The sequence below is a fragment of the Mustelus asterias genome, chromosome 2 (genome assembly GCF_964213995.1).
Source record: "Mustelus asterias chromosome 2, sMusAst1.hap1.1, whole genome shotgun sequence".
NCBI classification, from domain to species: domain Eukaryota; kingdom Metazoa; phylum Chordata; class Chondrichthyes; order Carcharhiniformes; family Triakidae; genus Mustelus; species Mustelus asterias.
Window position 1 is genome coordinate 36,218,226 of NC_135802.1, and position 20,295 is coordinate 36,238,520.

General features: G+C 42.1%; 1 protein-coding gene across 1 annotated transcript in view; it reads left to right on the plus strand.

The window, feature by feature from the left end:
* The window catches only part of LOC144506938 (kinesin-1 heavy chain), a 115,334-nt gene that overhangs the window by 20,015 nt on the left and 75,024 nt on the right, over nt 1-20,295 (plus strand). The window lies entirely within an intron of this gene.

Below are 20,295 nucleotides of genomic sequence, written 5' to 3' on the forward strand. Positions count from 1 at the left end.
ACCTGTGATGCAGGGATCTCCCGGCCGAGGCTGCGATGGACCATCCATTAAGCACTTCTGACTGAAGATTGTTGCAAATACTTCACCCTTATTTTTTGCACTAATGTGCTGGGCTCCTCCATCATTGAGGCATGGGGATATTTGTGGAGCTTCCTTCTGCAGTGAATTGTTTTATTGTCCATTGCCATTCACGGCTGGATGTGGCAGGACTGCAGAGCTTAGATTTGATCGTTTGGTTATGGAATCGCTTAGCTCTGTCAATTAATTGCTCCTTATGCTTGGTCCAAATTGTATGAAGATTTGGGGCAGAGTTTTGAGTGGAAAAAAACATCAGTAATAGAAGTAAGAAACTAATAGAGAACAGATAAACAGCATTGTTTAAAAAGAGAGGGCCAAAGTTTTGCAAGTTCAATAGTAAGTGACTTGGGAAAGGCACAGATGAAAGCTGAGTTAGGTCCATTGTTTAATATGGTAGAGCAATTATTTATTGCTGAGGAGCTTGATCTCATGACTTAATCAAAATTGCCCAATACCTGAGCCGTTTGGGGGTTTTAACCTATAATTCCCCATATTGATTATAGTTCTGCAATTATTTTTTAAACCTACTTCACTCAACTCTACGCAGCATTCTATTAAAAATATAAGTACTCTCCAATAGAAAGATAATTTGTAAAATAATTATAAAGGAAAGTTGCAACTTTTATTTCTCGCAGCTTTGATTCCTCACAACTTGATGAAGACAAAATCATTGCAATTTGTGACTGACCTCATTAAAACTAGATTCTAGTTTTTTAGATGAAGTTTGGGTTCATTGTGCTATGAAGAACAATGATATTTAAGGACCCTGGAACTGTTTGATTCTGTCATGGAAAATCATGATGTTCTGGATTGCCACTCCTTTTTCATAGAATCATTGAATCCCTACAATGCAGGCGGAGGCCATTTGGCCCATTGAGTCTGCACCAACCACAATTCCACCCAGGCCCTATTCCTGTAACCCCACATATTTACCCTGCTAATCCCCCTGTCACTAAGGTCAATTTAGTATGGCCAATCAACCTAACCCGCACGCACATCTTTGGACTGTGGGAGGAAACCGAAGCACCCGGAGGAAAGTCACGCAGATACAGAGAATGTGCAAACTTCACAGTGACCCAAGGCCAGAATTGAACCCGGGCCCCTGGTGGAGTGAGGCAGCAGTGCTAGCCACCGTGCTACCCTTATTTACAGAATAGGCACTGCATTGCTAGATCAATCATATGAATCAATATTTAAATATTGTATACAACCATTTAAAAGAGCCAAGATAAAAAGCATTGGACAGCACCCGAGATTGTATAGAGTTGTTAAGTGACACAGCACAAAAATACACCATTAGACAAATCAAATCTGCTGATCTAATGTATTTCTCCACGAGTCATCTAACTTAGTCCATACTGCTGTTTAATCCTCATACCTTTTTATGTTTCCCCTTGTTAAGCAGCTACCTTCCATATAGACTAAAGCAATAAGCTTTACGTTCAAACTCATTTTATTGTCTTAAATTTATGCTATCTGATTACATGAGCATTCTGTGTATAATTGGGTTTGCAGGAGGAAACTCCATCCCAAAAATGTTTTCTGCTGGAGGTTTAGTTTTGATCACAAGGCAAACTTTGTTCTTTGGTTTACAGCCAAACTATTCAACTTGGATCTATCATGTCTCAGGGATGTAGATATTGATATTTATCTCCAATTTGTCTTGATGATTTTGTTCTGTTTGCTTTTTCCTTTTTCATTATGGAATCCTGCATGTCACTGCAGTAGTAAACCTGCTGTAACTGCAATATTTAGTTAGTTTTCATATGGAGATCCACTTTTGCTTTTAAAACTAATGTGTAGGTTTTCTATACTTTGGACAATGAAACGGAAACTAACTTTTATAAACAATCACTTCTTAAGGCGAACCCCAAAGCATCATTATGGGCACAAAATGTGCCTATTTAGAAAGTAACTTGTTAGTTAAAAATAGCAAAAAGGTAAAAGGCCTAGAGCAGTTGCATATTGTATTATGGGTACTTTGGACATTATCTAGAGAATTAGAAGCAACAAAGGGGTTTTGCACTAGGTTGGAGTAGGTATATGTGAGGCATTGCTTGTGCAGTGATTTGATTACAGTTTATCATTAAAGATTTGTGTATAGATGGGGATTAGTCTTCCTTTTTGTGCTACTCCTCATCACACACCATAGAAACATAGATCATGGAAGCAGCAGAAGGTCATTAGGCCCTTCAAAAATGCAAGTTACTTCTAAAAGTTTAACCTTTAATGGGAGAACCAACTTCATAAAGGACAGATGTTAGTGTCAAATGAAGTGAGAAGCAGCAAATGAAGCAAGTGCTAAATTTTTCCAATGCAAGACCAGATGGATTCACTTTTAAAAAAATTATTAAAATGGCATGTCATTGTGGAAAATTGCCCAAGTATGTTCTTAAAAAGTCGCACTTTGTCTTGGAAATTGAGGACGGAATTTTCAATCGAGTGAGTTCCAGGAAACCAGGCCACTTATGACTTGTTGCTAGCTTAGGCTAACCACTCCCTCCACAGCCTCCCCTTGCAAACATCACACAATGGCAGGGCTGGAAATAACTGTTGAATCTAAGGGTAGTATTTTAACTTCAATATTTCACTTTGCCTCCCAAAATTTATCAATCACCGTTTTGAAAGTTACAACTTTCATTGGCAGTCTATTCTACATATTCAACATCCTCCCTGATTAAATTGTTTCAGAGCTGTAAGATCATTTTTCATCAAATATTCATGTCTCTGTTAATATTGAGCATCTCTCTAGTTACCCGGTTTATCTGTTCCCCTTGTAATCTTAAATATTACCTGTTATTCATTTTCTAATGCAAAGATCCCTAGTATCTCCCACAGTGATGTGCTCAATCCCTTTAAGCTACTTAGTTTTTTTTGTGTTGCTTTGAAATATAGTAAATGCCTAGATTGGTGCACCATAATCAAAAGTTGGGGATGGGCAAATTCTTTGCTGAAACTGCTCACTTCCTGAAACTTGTGCTCTTGTTCTGAATTCTTGGATCCTATTTGCTTCAAAATCAATATCATTGCACAGAGTATTTGCCATTATAGCCTCCAGTTCCTTGCTGTAGATTATTCGTTTGTATTTTCTCTGTTTTCTGTAGCTCAGTATTCTTCTGCATTAAAAATCTCTCCCCTCCAGATTCCTCCACAACTGGCTTGCTTTCCCGACTTTTCATAATTCCTCTCACTTTGGTGTCATTGACACAGTGGTAGAGGTTCAGGTGTCTCTTCCTCCTAAATTGTTCATATGCAGTGATAAAACAAGTGAGAACTAGGCTAAATATAGAAAGTTCAGAGAGGAAGTGAAGAAAGAAATGAGAACTAAAGAGGGAGTACAAGAGACCAGCAGCTAACATAAAAGGGAATCCAAAAGTCTTTTGTAGACATTTAAATATAAGGATGGTAAAAGGAGTAGAACTGATTAGGGACCTAAAAAGGATTTTTGCACTTTGGGGGCATGGCTGAGGTATTAATGAATGTTTTGTATCTACCTTGTAAGAGGTTTTAACAACACCAGGTTAAAGTCCAACAGGTTTATTTGGTAGCAAATTCCATTAGCTTTCGGAGCGCTGCTCCTTTGTCAGATGGAGTGGAAATCTGCTCTCAAACAGGGCATACAGAGACACAAAATCAAGTTATTCTGTAACTTGATTTTGTGTCTCTGTATGCCCTGTTTGAGAGCAGATTTCCACTCCATCTGACGAAGGAGCAGCGCTCCGAAAGCTAATGGCATTTGCTACCAAATAAACCTGTTGGACTTTAACCTGGTGTTGTTAGACGCCTTACTGTGTTTACCCCAGTCCAACGCCGGCATCTCCACATCATGTATCATCTACCTTTTACAGAGGAAGATGATGGGCAGGCGGGGAGGATCATGGTGAAAGAGGGAAATAGCCATCATGTCCTCATCAATTTTAAACCCTTCAGGTCTCTGTACTATCTGTATTTAAAGTTGATAAATCACCAGGACTGGATTAAATGCATCTGAGTGGAAATTTCAGAGGCACATGTCATAATTTTCCCGTTCTCCTGGGAATGATGCCAGAAGCCTGGAGAATTGCAGATGTTGCACCCTTGTTCAAAAAAGGAGTAGGGATAAGCCAAGCAACTGCAGGTCAGTCTGTTTAACTATGGTAAGAAAACTTTAGAAACAATAATAGAGGACAAAATCAAGTCACTTTGACAAATGTGGATTGATTAAGGAAAAGAAGCTTGGATTTGTTAAAGAGAAACTGTATTTAGCTAACTTGATCTTTTGAGACAACAGAGGGTTCATGAGAGCAATGTGGTTGATGTGATGATGTGGAGATGCTAGCGTTGGACTGGGGTAAACACAGTAAGAAGTCTCACAACACTAGGTTAAAGTCCAACAGGTTTATTTGGTAGCACCAGCCCCACTAGCTTTCGGAGCGCTGCTCTTCATCAGGTGAGTGGGATTTCAGTTCACAAACTGGACATATAAAGACACAAACTCAACTTACAAAATAATCGTTGGAATGCAAGTCTTTACATGTAACCAAGTCTTAAAGGTACAGACAATGTGAGTGGAGAGAGGGTTAAGCACAGGTTAAAGAGATGTGTATTGTCTCCAGCCAGGACAGTTAGTGAGGTTTTGCAAGCCCAGGCAAGTTGTGGGGGTTACAGATGGTGTGACATGAACCCAAGATCCCAGTTGAGGCCATCCTCGTGTGCAGAACTTGGCTATCAGTCTCTGCTCAGTGACTCTGCGATGTCGCAACAGACACTTCCAGACACTGAAAGATGCCCTCAAGAACAGGATATGGCGCTCGACTCATCGATCGACAGTTCAGACGCGCCATAGTGAAAAACCGCACCGACCTCCTCAGAAGACAAACATGACATGGCGGACAGAGTAGCCTTCGTCATCCAGTACTTCCCTGGAGCGGAGAAGTTACGACATCTTTTCCGGAGCCTTCAACATGTCATTAATGAAGACGAACATCTCGCCAAGGCCATCCCCACACCCCCACGTCTTGCCTTCAAACCTCTGCACAACCTCAAACAGACCATTGTCCGCATCAAACTACCCAGCCTTCAGGAGAACAGTGACCACGACACCACACAACCCTGCCACAGCAACCTCTGCAAGACATGCCAGATCATCGACACAGATGCCATCATCTCGCATGAGAACACCATCCACCAGGTACACGGTACATACACTTGCAACTCGGCCAACTTGGCTACCTGATACGCTGCAGGAAAGGATGTCCCAAGGCATGGTACATTGGGGAGACCATGGATGAATGAACACCGCTCGACAATCACCAGGCAAGAGTGTTCTCGTCCTGTTGGGGAACACTTCAGCGGTCATGGGCATTCAGCCGTTGATCTTCAGGTAAGCGTTCTCCAAGGCGGCCTTCGTGACACACGACAGCACAGAGTCGCTGAGCAGAGACTGATAGCCAAGTTCTGCACACATGAGGACGGCCTCAACCGGGATCTTGGGTTCATGCCACACTATCTGCAACCCCCACGACTTGCCTGGGCTTGCAAAAAATCTCTAACTCTCCTGGCTGGAAACAATACACATCTCTTTAACCTGTGCTTAATGCTCTCTCCACTCACATTGTCTGTACCTTTAAGACTTGATTACCTGTAAAGACTCGGATTCCAATCATTATTTTGTAAATTGAGTTTGTGTCTTTATATGCCCTGTTTGTGAACTGAAATCCCACTCACCTGATGAAGGAGCAGCGCTCCGAAAGCTAGTGGCTTGTGCTACCAAATAAACCTGTTGGACTTCAACCTGGTGTTGTGGGACTTCTTACTGTATTGATGTGATGTACATAGACTTCCAAAACACTTTTGATAAAATGTCATATAAGCAGACTTGTCAGCAAAGCTGAAGCCCTGGAATAAAAAGGACAATGGCAGATGTTGGCTGAGGTACAGGAAACGGTAGTGGCGAATGGTTGTTTTTCAGACTGAAGCTCAGTTGGGGTTCTCCAGGGGTCAGTATTAGGATCACTGCTTTTCTTGATCTGTATTAATGACCTAGACCTGGGTGCTGGGTACAATTTCAAAACTTGCACCTGAGGCACATGCTGAAAGTGTTGTGAACTGTGAGGAGTATCATCATTTTATTTTTTTGTTCCATGGAAATTGGTGTCACTGGCAAGGACAGCATTTGTTGCCCGTCCCAGTGGCTTGCTTGGCCAATTCAGAGGGCAGTTGAGAGTCAACAACATTGCTGTGGGGTTTGGAGTCACATGTATGTCAGACTGGAAAGGAATGGCCGATTTCCTTTCCTTAAGAACATAAGAACATGAGACATAAGAAATAGGAGCAGGAGTAGGCCCCCTAGCCTGCCCCGCCATTCAATAAGATCATGGCTGATCTGAAGTGGATCAGTTCCACTTACCCGCCTGATCCCCATAACCCCTAATTCCCTTACCGATCAGGAATCCATCTATCCGTGATTTAAACATATTTCAACGAGGTAGCCTCCATCACTTCAGTGGGCAGAGAATTCCAGAGATTCACCACCCTCTGAGAGAAGAAGTTCCTCCTCAACTCTGTCCTAAACTGACCCCCCTTTATTTTGAGGCTGTGCCCTCTAGTTCTAGCTTCCTTTCTAAGTGGAAAGAATCTCTCCACCTCTACCCTATCCAGCCCCTTCATTATCTTATAGGTCTCTATAAGATCCCCCCTCAGCCTTCTAAATTCCAACGAGTCCAAACCCAATCTGCTCAGTCTCTCCTCATAATCAACACCCCTCATCTCTGGTATCAACCTGATGAACCTTCTCTGCACTCCCTCCAAGGCCAATATATCCTTCCGCAAATAAGGGGACCAATACTGCACACAGTACTCCAGCTGCGGCCTCACCAATGCCCTGTACAGATGCAGCAAGACATCTCTGCTTTTATATTCTATCCCCCTTGCGATATAGGCCAACATCCCATTTGCCTTCTTGATCACCTGTTGCACCTGCAGGCTGGGCATTAGAGGACATGGATAGGCTGGTGGAATGGGTGGAAATATTGCAAATGAAAATTAATGCAAAAAAGTATGAAGTAATATATTTTGTTAGGAAGGTATAAAATATAGGGCGATGTAAACTAAAATCTTCAGTTATGAAGGTGTAGGAACAGAGGGATCTGGGGGTCCGTGTGCACAAATGGTTAAAGATGCAGGGAATCTGGGCTTTCTAAATAGATGCATTAAGAGTACAAAAGCAAGGAAGGTGTGGTAAACCTTTTATAAAATACTGGTTCAGCCTTCACTGGAATATTGTGTGTAATTCTGAGCATCACACTTTAGGAAGGGCATGAGTGAATAGTTCCAGGGATGAGGCACCACTGTTACATGGATAGATTAGAAAAGCTGGATTGTTCTCCTTGGAGAAGAGAGAGTTAACAGGAGATTTGATCAAATTGCCCAAAATGATGAGGGAGGTCTGGACAGAATAGAGAAACTGTTCCCATTGGAGAAAGGGTTAAGATCTCTTTTTAAAGTGATTGGCAAAGGAACTAAAGGGACATGACATTTTTTTTAAATGAAGCAAGTGGTTGGGATCTGGAATGTATTGCTTAAAAGTATGATGTAGGCGGATTCAATATGCATTAAAAGGGAATTGCATAATTATCTGAGAAATTTGTGGGGCTGTGGTGAAAAGGCAGGTAAGTGGAACGAGCTGAGTTGCTCTCTGAACTGGTATGGATACTATGGGTTCAATGGCAGAACAGCAATGACCTCAAAACCCTGTGATATGCAGTACTTGCTGTTACTTTCTATTTTGTGAAACAATCAGCTTACCATGTCCCTGTTCTATTCTGCATACGCAATTTGTGGATGACTGCAGTGTTGCCCACTCTGCATCCAAGAAATTCAGCCTATTGTCAAAACAAAAAAATCTTAACCCACATGTGCTTAACTAAATATTTCACTTTCCATATATGTTGGAGAGACTCTGGAAAGTGTTTTCCCATTCCTTGGTAGTCAACTCTATCAAAAGGCCACCATTGAGGAGCTCCATCTCTTTAACCTGTGCTAATGCGCTCTCCACTCACATTGTCTGTACCTTTTAAGACTTGATTAGCTGTAAAGACTCTCATTCCAATCATTATTCATTATTCTGTAAATTAAGTTTGTGTCTTTATGAGCAGATCTCCCACTCACCTGACGAAGGAGCAGCGCTCCGAAAGCTAGTGGCGTTTGCTACCAAATAAACCTGTTGGACTTTTTAACCTGGTGTTGTTAGACTCCTTACTCAGTTGTTCTTGCTCAACCTTCTGCAAATTATAGCAGTTAGTGTTTGATAACAAAGACCTTTGCAAGTCAAAAAAGTCTGAGTGTTGTTATCACCACGCTCCTGTATAGCAGTGAGACCTTGATTGTGTATCAGCAACATGTAAGAGCATTAGAGAAATTTCATCATTGGTTTCTCTGCCACATCCTCCAATTCAATAGGAGAGCAGTCAAACAAACTCTAGTGTCCTCCTTGAAGCCAACTGCACAGCATTCAGGCAAAACTCCTGCAAATCATCTTCCATAGACTGAACACTGTCTGGATAGGTGAAAACTGCCTCCCATGCCAAGTCCTGTTTTCTCAACTTCTCAAATGGTCAACGTTCCAGAGGAGGACAAAGCAAACAATTTAAAGACATTCTGAAGCTTTCCTTGGAAGTATTGATAGCATTGACGTTAATTACTGGGAGGAGCTTATTGCAAATTGTCCAAAATAGCAGCAACTTTTCCGTCAAGCTGCATCATGCATTGAGTCACACGTCTTGATGAGGCAGAGCGGCAGCAAAGAAGGGAAGAAAAAGCAAATTCTTCACTTTGGATCCCACTACCTGTGGGATGTCTTGCCCCTGCATCCAAAGATATGCAGGTCAAGGATTGACCTGTTCAGTCATGTGAAGATCCATGAAAGAAGCTCAACGCTGAATAGAAGTTATCCTCAAATCAAATGACAGCTGATGACAACTTCACCCTTTCTTCCTCTTTCACTGAAACTTGCTTTTACTACTTGCCCTTTTTGACATTCTTTAAAATATGCTCCTCTTAGTCCATCCTAATCTTCAGTGAACTCTTTCTCTTGTTGCCCAGTCTTTTCTCAACAAACCCACTATTTCCCTCCGCTCTTCCTTTTGGTATTCTCTGTCATGGCCAGTTATGATAACCCCAACTGACTCGAACTTGTTTCTGATGACCATCCTATCTAGTTGCTTCCTGAAGCTTAAGTACCGATCCATGCCTTTCTTTCACTCCATTGTCTTCTGTTCAAGTTCAATATGTCATCAACTGGTGGTTTTCTCACTGTTGCCTTTCAGAATATTTTGTTCATTGCGGATAGGCTGCGATGGTGGCATAGTAGTAATGTCACTAGACTAGTAATCCTGAGGCCCAGGTGAATGCTCTGGGGGTATAGATTCAAACCCCACCATGGCAGCTGGTGGAATTTAAATTTAATCAAATTCAATTAATAAATTGGGAATACGTTACTCAGTAATTCTGACCATAACATCTGTCGCTTATTTGATTGCTGTGAAAGCCCATATGGTTCAGTAATTTCCTGGTTTGACCTACCTGTGATTCTAGAGCTGCTGCAATGTTGGTTCTTAATTGTCTTCTGAAATGGCTTAAAAAGTCACTTGGTTCAAGGGCAGTTGTGGTGGGCAGCACATGCTGGCCCTGTCAATGATGTTCATATTCCATCAAAGAATAAAACACAAACACTATTTGTAGCCTTGTGGACTGGCATACCACCCACTCTACCATTACGACCAAACCAGGGGATCAACCCTGGTTCAATGAAGAGTGCAGGAGGGCATACCAGGAGCAGCACGCCGCATTGATTTGCAAAAGTAAAACTTGCTCTAAGTAAAAGCAAAATACTGCGGATGCTGGAAATCTAAAATAAAAACAAAAATGCTGTATAAGCTCAGGTCTAGCAGCATCTGTAGTAGAAACAGAGTTAATATTTTAAGTCCAAATGACCCTCCTGTAGAAGCACCTAAAAATAAGATGCCAGCCTGGTGAAGCTACAACACAGGACTACTTTCATTCAAAACAGTGGAAGCAGGGTGTGATGGATGGAACTAAGTGATCACTCAACCAACGGATCAGATCAAAGTTCTGAAGTCCTGCCACATTTAGCTGTGAATGGCGGTGGGCAGTTGAACCACTTTGCAGAGGCAGATTCACAAATATACCCATCTTCAATGATGGAGGGGCCCAGCCTATTAATACCAATGGCAAAGCTGAAGCACATGCCAGAAGTGCTGAGTGAATGATCCATGTCTTCCTCCTCCTGAGGTCCAAAGCATCACTGATGCCAATTTAATTCACTTCACATGATATTGTGAAGTGGCTGAAAGCATTGGGGACTGCAAAGGCTATGGGCCCTGACAACATTCTGGCAAAAGTTTTGAGGACATGCCCTAGTCAAGCTGTTCCAGTACAACTACAACACTGCCCAACAATTGCTGAAAACTGCCCAAATATGTCCTATCCACCAAAATCAGGACAAATCCAATTACAGCCCATCAGCCTGCCATCAGAAAAATTATGGAAGGTGTTGTCATCAGTGGTATCAAGTGGCACTTAGACAGCAGTGCACTGCTCACTTTTGGGTTCTGCCCTCATTACAGCCTTGGGCAAAAAAGCTGAATATGAAGTGAGGTGGAAGTGATTGTCATTGCTATCAAGACAGCATTTGACCAAGCGGCATCAAGGGACCCTGCAAAATTAAGTCAGCAAATCAGGATATAAAACTCCACTGGTTGGAGTCATACCTAGCACAAAAGATGGTTATGGTTGTTGGAGACCAATCTTCAGGCCATCACTGCAGGAGTTCCTCTGTGTCCTAGGCCCAGCCATCTTCAGCTACTCCATCAAGAACTTTGCCTCCATCATAAGATCAGAAGTGGGGATGTTCACTAATAATGCAGTATTTAGTATTGTTCTCAACTCCTCATACAAATAGTTTGTGTCCATACACAGCAAGACTTGAACAACATTCTGCTTAAAGTGGCAAGTCACACAGGTGCCAGGCAAAGACCATCTCTAGCATGAGAGAAACTAAACATTTCCCCATGTCATTCAAGGACATTACCATTGCCAAATCACTTGCCTATCAATATCCTAAGATATTGACCAATACCGGGGTTGAAAGAAGAGCAGGTCAGAGACTGGGAATTCACCTCCTGACTTCTCAAAGCGTGTTCATATTGTAAACAGCCGAGGTCTATTCAGGGCAAAACCAAATTGATGCTTCATCTATCAACGATGCACAGTGGCAGCAATATGTCCCACCTACAAAATGCACTGCAGCAGCTTGCCACTGCTTCTTTGACAGCACCTCCAAACATGTGACCTTTATCGCCTAGAAGGAAAGGGCAGCAGAAGGTGGGACTACCTACTTGCAAGCTCCTCCAAGCAGTAAACCATCCTGACTTGGAACTAATATCTCTGTTCATCCACTGTTGAATCAAAATCCTGGAACTTCCTTCCTAACAGCACTGTGGGTGTACCTGTACCCAATGGTGTATAGAAATTCTAGACACTTTTTTGGCCCCTTGAGCCTGCTCTGCCATTCAGTATGATCATGGCTGATCCTTTATCTCATGCCAAATTCCCACTTGATGCCATTAAAATAAATAAATATGTCTATCTTGAATCAATTCAGTGACTTGGTCCCCATGGCCTTCTGTGGTAGAGAATTCCACAGGTTCACTACCCCTTTAAGTGAAGAAATTTTTCCTCACCTCAGTCCTAAATGGTCTACCCTATATCCTGAGACTGTTTCCCCGGTTCTCAATTCTCCCTGATGTGGAGATGCTGGTGTTGGACTAGGATAAACACAGTAAGAAGTCTCTCAACACCAGGTTCAAGTCCAACAGCTTTATTTACCAAATACTACTACCAAATAAACCTGATGGACTTTAACTTGGTGTTGTGAGACTTCTCAATTCTCCAAAAGGGAAAACATCCTCTCTGCAACTGGTCTGTCCAGCCTATTAAAATTTCACATGTTTCAATCAGATCTCCTTTCATCCCTCTAAACGCAAGTGAACATTGGCCCAGTTGAACCAATGTCTCCTTACAGGACAGTTCTGGTATCAGCCAAGTGAACCTCTGATGAACTCCATGGCAAGTACATCCTTTCTTAGGTTAAGAGAATGCGAGAGTAGGTTTGCAGAAAACACACAAACTGACTATAACAGCTTCTATAGATATGTGAAGAGAGACTGGTGAAAACAAATGTGGGTCCCTTACAGTTAGAATCAGGTGAATTCATAATGGGTAACAGAGATGGCAGACCAGCTGAACAAATACTTTGGATCTGGCTTCACTAAGGAGGACACAAATAACCTTCCAGAAATACTAGGGGACAGTGAATCCTTAATAGTCAGGAAATTGTATTGGGGAAATTGCTGGGATTAAAACTCAATAAGACCACAGGGCCTGATGCTCTACATCCCAGAGTACTCGAGGAAGTGGCCCTCGAAATAGCGGATGCATTGGTGATCATTTTCCAGCATTCTATAGACTATGGAAGAGTTCCAGTGGATTGGAGGGTAGCTAATGTAACCCCACTTTTTAAAAAAGGAGGGAGAGAGAAAACAGGGAATTAAAGACTGGTTAGCCTGACATCGGTGGTGGGGAAAATGCTGGAGTAAATTATTAAAGATGTAATTACTGAGCATTTGGAAAGTGGTGACAGAATCAGTTTAAGTCAGCATGGATTTACTAAAGGGAAATTGTGCTTGAATTTTTTGAGGCTGTGACCAGTAGAGTGGACAAGGCTGAACCAGTGGATGTTGTGTATCTGGACTTTCAGAAGGCTTTTGACAAGGTTCCATACAAGAGATTAGTGAGCAAAATTAAAGCTCATGGTATTGGGGGTGATGTATTGACATGGATAGAGAACTGGTTGGCAGACAGGATGTGGCACCTGAAGAAGGGGCTCAGAGCCTCGAAAGCTTGTGTGGCTTTTGCTACCAAATAAACCTGTTGGACTTTAACCTGGGGCAGACAGGAAGCAGAGAATGGGAATAAATGGGTGCTTTTCAGAGTGGCAGGCAGTGACTAATGGGGTACCGCAGGGTTCAGTGCTGGGACTTCTATCGCATGTGCTTTAATTTTGCCCATTATCCTCTTATGAGGGACCTTAACAGAAACCTCCTGAAAGTCCAAATACACCACATTCTCTGATGCTTCTTCTCTATTCTGTTACATCCTCAAAAAACTCCAGTAGATTTGTTTAGCACGATTCACCTTTCATAAACCCATGCTGACTTTATTCAATCCAGTTGGTGCTTTCCAAATGTTCAGTTGTCACGTCTTTCATAATAGATTCTCGCGCTTTCCCCACTACTGATGTCAGGCTAACTAATCTGTTATTGTGCCTTTTTTCTCTTTTTAAATAGTGGGGTTACGTTTGCCATCCTGCAAATTGTAGGACTTTTCCAGAGTCTATAGAATTTTGGAAGATAAGACCATAAGACATAGGAGCAGAATTAGACCACTTGGCCCATCAAGTCTACTCCGCTATTCAATCATGGCTGGTATTTTTCTCGTCTCCATTCTCTGCCTTTTCCCCGTAACCCCAATGCATCCAATATTTCCAGGGTGTCATGCCATCACGTACTCGGACAATCAGGGATGGGCAACAATTGGCCTTTGCAGTGACGCCCACATCCAGTGAAGGAACAAAAAAATACAAGTTGATTCCCTGCCACTGTCAGAAACCTGTCTCACAGGTAGTGACTCATTCTCATCCATTAAAGCTTACCTGCTAGGCTGCATATTTCATTACCCAAACTACAGTGCAGGTGTGGCTATTCACACATTGTGTAATGGATATATTTATTGGGCTAATTGTTCAACCACACTATTGCTGAGAGAGCAATCCACCATCACATTCACGGCAGCAAGTTATGGGCAATAAATGCTGGTTTTATCAGTGACACCATATCCTGAAAAGGAATAATTTTTCTGACTTCCAGTTCTACATTAACTTCAACCTTTACATTGTTCCTTTCTACACTTCATATCCCCTCAACATTGCAATTTTGTGTGACCTCACTGCCAACTAGGTCTCAATCAGTGTCTACTCTTGATGACTATATTGACTGTCATAACATCCACTTGTTCTTGCCTAACGCTCTTTCCCCTCTACTCATTCCATCAAAAATGGTGCTCCTGTGTGCTCACTTCACTATAGTCATTGAGCTGCTCACCAGCTTCTTTACTTTTATCTTCACCTACATTGCCATTAAGTCACTCAACAATGACATTGTTTCCCTGGTGAGTCACTACTGCTTCCCACTAAATTGCTGACCACCTAACTTCGCTTCTGGACCCATGTACCACATATTGTTAATCTTTCTTTTCAGATGCCCTCTCCTTCCTTTTAGATCAGTGGTCAGCACCCATCTTTTAAAAATGATACACAAGCCTTGACCCAACCATTCTCCATTTTCTTGTAGCAAACTTTTCCCCCTTGTGACTCAGAAGTTACATTGCTTGTCCTAAAAGTTTTCCACGGTTTTCAGCTCATTAGCTTGGCAATGGCCTAACCATCACCTGGAGCTCTGAGTACATTTTTCAAATTTTGCTATGCAAATCAAAGCCAAGATTGGCTGTACTGTTAGTCTGGTACATTGAGTGCACCCAGTATATTTTGAGTTTCAGTTTGTCAAATGCAATTCCATACGCATGTACATTTATATTGACTTTTTAAAGGTTTATTTTTGATATTCTGTGGGTATACCAGCAAAGTAGCACCATGATCATAGTTTTTAGAGGACATTGCACTCTATTTACTACAGAATGGGGTATTAAAGACCAACTCAAAGTGAATACAGTGATACTAATTCCTTCATAAAAACAATACCAGACCAGGCTCTGCTCTCCGGTAAAAGATTCACCTAGACTCCATCTTAGTGCTTGCCCTTTTCCTTTAAATCCTTTCACTATCCATGCTGCATGACAGCAGCTTTTCTTGCTGGTTGCAATTGCATTTATTTCCCAGATTTTAAATGTACTTTAACATTTGTATAGCCAGATGTAATAATCTCCTGGTGAAGTAAATGCACTGGACTGATATAATTAGGACAGCACGGTGACAGTGGGTTAGCACTGCTGACTCAGCTCCAGGGTCCCGGTTTGAGTCACCTGTCTGTGAAGTTTGCACATCCTCCCCGTGTCTGCGTGGGTTTCTTCCAGGTGTTCCGGTCTCCTCCCACAGTCCCAAGATGTGCGGATTAGGTAGATTGGCCATGCTAAATTGCCCCTTAGCGTCAGGGGGACTAGCTAGGGTAAATCCATGGGGTTATGGGGATAGAGCCTCGGTGGAATTGTGGTCAGGTGTAGACTCGATGCGGCCGAATGGCCTCCTTCTGCACTGTAGGATTCTATAATTTTGTGAATATTGGCATCCTTACATTTGGCTCTGTAAATGTTAGCTACTTTATCATCTGCATTCTTTCCATTTTTGATAACTATTCATCCTTGGGAGTCTGCTGTCAATTTCCAGGGCTTCAGGACCTTTAGTCCTTCCAATCTCAGCACCTACGCCAAGGGCATTTTGTGTATTTTATTAACCCATTACATTCACCTAATGTTGATCTCATGCCTGTCTGAATGATTGATTGTTTAAGTAGCTGCCATACTGTTTTGATAGTTTATTGCTGTGAACCATGGAAAATATGTTTTCAACGGATGTTGTCATTTTTGAATATTCAGGGTCTGATCCACTCTGGCTACACTGAGCTCAGCAACTGAATGTAGTGCTAAATGTACTGTTTATATACATTTATATTAAGCCTGTCTCTACTATTAGAACACTGCAAGTAGGGTGAAATAAGGATGGAAAAGTAGCCTAGCTTCTGATGGCTATACAATAACTTCTAGAAAGTATCTGCTTCTCATTCACGTGAGAACAGGTTAAGATCAGCTGTTTTGTTCCTTCAAGGTTGAATAGCTTTCCAGGACTTGCCTCCTTTTGATTTAGGTAAAGGATAGCCTCCTGATGGGCATGAGATGGCTGCTGTCTGTGGAACAGTGGCTCATTTTGATCATTAGTTTGAGAAGAAATAGGAAAAAATAACAAACTCATCATTTTAATTTGTCTGAGATCTTGTCTGGACTTTTGCATTCCATTCAGCTCATGGAGGAAGCTGAGTTGCTGATTCCGATTACTGTACTGAACATGGAATGTTAGTTTGGCTCCAAAACAGTGAAGCCCCATCCTGAAATTCTTTTTAAAAAGTCACCCTAGAGATACTGCAGATGGATACCCTCGAATATCTGAATGCACATGCAAATCAGGGGTGTTATGATACAGTGGCACAGCGGTTAGCACTGCTGCCTCAGAGCACCAGGGAACCCGGGTTTCCTCCCACAGTCCGAAAGATGTGCTGGTTTGGTGCACTGACCATGCTAGATTCTCCCTCCGTGTACCCGAACAGGCGGTGGAGTGCGCCTAGGGGATTTTCATTAACTTCATTGCAGTATTAATGTGTAAGCCTTGTGACAATAACAAACATTAAACCAAAGAGTGAAGCACAGCACCTTGCACAAAAGGTTTTATATAGCAGTTAATTTTGGAAAAATTCCCAAGATGCATTGTGTAAATGGATGCCAAATCTTTATAGCAGAAATCAAAGGTGAGCTGAGGCTTGGTTGAAGAAATTGGGCTTCAGCAGAAACAACAGTCAAAATACATAGGTAAAATGAGATTTGAAGTATATACAATTTGGCAGCTTCTCAAAAAGGGCAAGTTAAAGGGTGTGTACCCAAAAACTTGTTTTTTTTTTCATGGGTGCTAATTGATCTAATATATTTCTTGTGTGTTCAGATTTTATTTTAGTACCAATTGTTTTCATTTTTAAATATCCAATCTGAAATGTATATTCTACCAAGCCCCACCTCAGGACAGTGCAGAGATTATCCAACAGTCCTTAATCAACCATGGGGTGGGCTTGGCATCTATGACCATACATGCGTTTGTGGTATTTGATGCAGGACTGTTTGAAGTTATGGTTACTAATGTTGCCTGTAATTTTTAATGTTCTCTAAATCGTAGGTGATGTATTACGTAGGTACATCGGATGAGAGAGTACCATCTACTCCATTTGGCCAATTCTTCTCAAACATAGAAACTAGAAGCAGGAGTATTCATTTTGATGATGGCTGATCATCAAATTCAATATCCTAATCTCGCCCGTCCTCCACCACCACCATACCTCTTGATCCCTTTTGCCTCGAGCTATATTTAAATTCTTTTTGAAATCGCACGTTTTGGCTTCAACTACTTTCTATGTAGTGAATTTGGCAGATTCATCACTCACTCTCTGGGTGAAGAAATTTCTCCTCACCTCAGTCCTAAAAGGTTTACCCCATATCCTTATTTCCCCCCCATTTCTGAGATTCCCTCTTGCTCTAAACTCCAATGATTATAATGCTAATCGATTTAGTTTCTCCTCATATGCTCACTTTCCCTTTTCCCCCTCTGTCTCTCCCTCTAGCATCCATGTAGAATGAGGGTTGCTTATCACAATGGGGCAAGGAGTCAGAATCTAGGAATGACCTCAGCCAGTATAGGGATCAAACCTGTGCTGTTGGTATTGCTCTGCATGGCGCTCATCCATCTAGCCTCTGAGCTCGCCTGCATCCCCTCTTTCACTTATTTCCCTAGGTCTAATTTTCTCATATTTCCATATTGCCATCCTCTGAGCAGTCATATGTTCACCATCCTTGGGGAGGCGATGGCCTAGTGGTATTATCGCTAGACTATTAATCCAGAAACTGAGCTAATGTCTGGGGACTCTGGTTCAAACCCACCATGGTAGATGGTGGAATTTTAATTTTAAAAAAAATCTGGAATTTAGAATCTGCTGATGATCGTAAAACCATTGTTGACTGTCGGAAAAACCGTCTGGTTCACTAATGTCCTTTCAGGGAAGGAAATCTGCTGTGTTTAGCTTACATGTGACTCCAGAGCCACAGCCATGTGGTTGACTCTCAACTGCCCTCTGGCAACCAGGGATGGACAATAAATGCTAGCCAGCCAATGATGCCTGTTTCCCACGAATGGATAAAAAAAACTTGGGCAAACCTAAATTCCTTTCCTTCCCTCTTTTAATTTGTCATCCAGTTTACTGGCTACAGGGAGGTCCCAGAGGATTGGAGAATAGCTAATGTTGTTCCTTTGTTTAAGGAGGGTAGCAAGAATAATCCAGGTAATTACAGGCCGCTGAGCCTTATGTCAATGGTAGGGAAATTATTGGAGAGAATTCTTCGAGACAGTATTTACTCCCACTTGGAAATAAGTGGACGTATTAGCGCGAGGCAACATGGTTTTGTGAAGGGGAGGTCATGTCTCACTAACTTGATCAAATTATTTGAGGCAGTGACGAAGATGATTGAGGGTAGGGTAGTGGATGTTGTCTACATGGACTTCAGTAAGGTCTTTGACAAGGTCCCTCCTGGCAGACTGGTGCAGAAGGTGAAGTCGCATGGGATCAGAGGTGAGCTGGCAAGGTGGATATAGAACTGGCTCAGTCGTAGAAGATGGAGGGTAGCAGTGGAAGGGTGTGTTTCTGAATGGAGGGCTGTGACAAGTGGCATTCCTCAGGGCTCAATGCTGGGACCTTTGCTGTTCGTAATATATATATAAATGATTTGGAGGAAAATGTAACTCGTTTGATTAGTAAGTTTGCGGATGACACAAAGGTTGGTGGATTTGCGGATAGCGATGGGGACCATCAGAGGATACAGCAGGATATGGATCAAAGAACAAAGAACAATACAGCACAGGAACAGGCCCTTCGGCCCTCCAAGCCCACGCCGCTCCCCGGTCCAGGATTGAATCCTGAATCCAGGATTGAATCCTGAATCCAGGATCCCCGCCCAATTTTCCAGCCTATCTACATATAGGTTGGAAGCTTGGGCGGAGAGATGACAGACGGAGTTTAATCTGGACAAATGTGAGAGAATGCATTTTGCAAGGTCTAATACAGATAGGAAATATACAGTAAACTGCAGAACCTTTAAGAGTATTGATAGGCAGAGGGATCAGGTCACTGAAAGTGGCAATGCAGGTGGAGAAGATAGTCAAGAAAACATATGGCATGCTTGCCTTCATCAGCCAGGGCATTGAGTTTAAAAATTGGCAAATCATGTTACAGCTTTATAGAACCTTGGTTAGGCCGCACTTGGAATATAGTATTCAATTCTGGTCGCCACACTACCAGAAGGATGTGGAGGCTTTGGAGAGGGTACAGAAAAGATTTACCAGGATGTTGCCTGGCATGGAGGGCATTAGCTATGAGGAGAGATTGGAGAAACTTGGCTTGTTCTCACTGGAATGACGGAGATTGAGGGGCGACCTGATAGAAGTCTACAAGATTATGAGGGGCATGGACTGAGTAGATAGTCAGAAGCTATTTCCCAGGGCGGAAGAGTCAATTACTTGGGGGCATGGGTTTAAGGTGCAAGGAGCAAGGTTTAAAGGAGATGTACGAGGCAAGTTTTTTTTACACAGGGTGGTGGGTGCCTAGAACTCGCTGCCGGGGGAGGTAGTGGAAACAGATACGATAGTGAGTTTTATGGAGCGTCTGGACAAATGCATGAATAGGATGGGTATAGAGGGATATGGTCCCCAGAAGGGTAGGGGGTTTTAGTTCAGTTGGGCAGCATGGTCGGTGCAGACATGGAGGGCCAAAGGGCCTGTTACTGTGCTGTAATTTTCTTTTTTCTTCTTCTAGAGTTTGGGGATATCTTGAACATATTACTATATTGATTTTGGGTTATCCTTCATTTAATTTTCTCATTTAATAAACTATCATGGAATCAGGAGGCTGTACAGATTAGCCATTTGGGTACTACATCGATTATGTAGTGTATATGACCTTGTTTAAGAAATGTACTTCATTCAGTTAATTTTCATCCCAGTGGCAATGGTCTGTTCTGTTAGTTGTAACACAACAAACACTTCATCTTCACTTATGTGTCTTTACACATTTATTATTTTTGAACATTTGGACTTGATATGTTTTGCTTTGGAGCCATCAATTTCTATTTTCAAATGGATTTAGTTGTCTTTAATTTCTAGTTTTGTGCACTAGTGTTTTACAGCAGCATGCTCATGATCAAAACAGCTACAGCCAATTAATGAATTTCCACTTGTGCAGTAATGAATACTTAAAGCTGTTCATATACACTGTATTGCTA